This window comes from Podarcis liolepis (assembly GCF_965112155.1).
Source record: "Podarcis liolepis genome assembly, chromosome: 13".
Lineage (NCBI taxonomy): Eukaryota > Metazoa > Chordata > Lepidosauria > Squamata > Lacertidae > Podarcis > Podarcis liolepis.
Genome location: NC_139573.1, coordinates 17,024,553 through 17,026,842, shown reverse-complemented (window position 1 = coordinate 17,026,842; position 2,290 = coordinate 17,024,553).

Genomic DNA, 2,290 nt, shown 5'->3' with positions numbered 1-2,290 from the left:
GCAGCTCCTCTAGGAGTGGTGGTTAATAAAAAACTCAGTCATGGGTTGGATGTGCGATTAACTTGGACTCTACGTGGTGGATGGGAAGCAGGGCGATGTGGGGAGAGGGCAACTTCCAGGAACCCTGGCTCAAGTTGTTACCTTTTCTTTTACGGACAAGGAGTTGTGTGTCTCCACAGACGGCAACTGACATTTCATTTCAGATTCCCGGATCTCCCTTCTTGGATAAACTTCACCTGTTGGCAGTAGGGATGTCAAGGGGTGGCAATTTCCATTCTTCCCTGTGTTCATCACAATCAGCGCCACTATAAGTTTGGCTCCTGCTAGAACCTGTTTTGTTTTTATAAATGATTTTTATTGGTTTTACATATAATCACATTACGTAACATTGTACCCTCTTATTATACCCTCTCTTTGGCTCAACTGAGCCTAACAACTTCCCTCCCTCCCGTCTGATGGTTTACAAAATTAAACTTTACATCTTTACATTTCACTTTGTTTCTTATCCTTGTTATGTCATTACCTAAAATAATATATTACTCAACCTTAATAGGTAGAATTTTGGAATGCTTGGTCTCGCTGGTTCTGGATTCTTCCTGTCAGTTTCGCCAGTTCTGTAAAGTCCATCAGCTTCATCTGCCACTATTCTTTTGTTGGTAACTCCTGTTGTTTCCATCTTTGGGCTAACAAAATTCTTGCTGCAGTTGTTGCATATAAGACCATTTTTAAAAAAATCTTGTCTCGGTATCTCTCTACCCACTATACCCAACATAAAAGCTTCTTTTTTTTTTAACAAAGGTGTTTTTAAACATTTTTTTTAACTTATTATATATCATTTCCCAGAAAGCTTTTACCTCCTTTACATGCCCATCACATATGGTAAAAAGTACCTTCCTTTTCCTTACATTTCCAAAATTCATTTTTTGTTCTACCGGTATACATTTTGGCCAGTTTAACAGGTGTTCAATACCACCTATATATCATTTTCGTAACATTTTCCTGCTAAAACCTATTTTGTTTGTCTTGCTATCCACTATGGCCGAAGCTAACATAGTTAATCACTTCAGTGCATTTCAACGGAAGGGAAGTATCAAAAACAATGAAGAAACCAACAACCTTAATTATTTATGAAATTTTCATGGGCCCAAAAAACACCACAGCCACAGTGATTACTACTCATATTCATTTGTGGGAGATCTGTCCCTGACCTTCTGTGGAAATCAGAATTGTGGCAATTTCAACACCCTTTTGTGCTTCTGATGGAATTCTCTGACATCTCTGCCTGTTGGTTCTTACATACTTGGGGGCACTGGAAATGTTTCTACCTTCATGTTTTAGCCCTGAAAACAAGCTTCAATATGTACTGTGATGAATTCTAGCTGAAGTTGAGGCTCTCCCCATTCTTTTCCAGAAGGCCTTAGGAGACTTGCCAGGCCTTCTGATCTAAACATGGAACAAAGCTCAGCTACACTCAAAACTCAAAGCTCCTGCCAGGTTTAGTCTCTTTTTCAAGGTCTCTCAAGATGAACAAACAAGATGAACAAACAAGATGAATTTTAACAGGGAGAAATGTAAAGTATTGCACTTGGGCAAAAAAAATGAGAGGCACAAATACAAGATGGGTGACACCTGGCTTGAGAGCAGTACATGTGAAAAGGATCTAGGAGTCTTGGTTGACCACAAACTTGACAGGAGCCAACAGTGTGACGCGGCAGCTAAAAAAGCCAATGCAATTCTGGGCTGCGTCAATAGGAGTATAGCATCTAGATCAAGGGAAGTAATAGTGCCACTGTATTCTGCTCTGGTCAGACCTCACCTGGAGTACTGTGTCCAGTTCTGGGCACCACAATTCAAGAAGGACACTGACAAACTGGAACGTGTCCAGAGGAGGGCAACCAAAATGGTCAAAGGCCTGGAAACGATGCCTTATGAGGAACGGCTAAGAGAGCTGGGCATGTTTAGCCTGGAGAAGAGGAGGTTAAGGGGTGATATGATAGCCATGTTCAAATATATAAAAGGATGTCACATAGAGGAGGGAAAAAGGTTGTTTTCTGCTGCTCCAGAGAAGCGGACACGGAGCAATGGATCCAAACTACAAGAAAGAAGATTCCACCTAAACATTAGGAAGAACTTCCTGACAGTAAGAGCTGTTCGACAGTGGAATTTGCTGCCAAGGAGTGTGGTGGAGTCTTCTTCTTTGGAGGTCTTTAAGCAGAGGCTTGACAACCATATGTCAGGAGTGCTCTGATGGTCTTTCCTGCTTGGCAGGGGGTTGGACTCAATGGCCCTT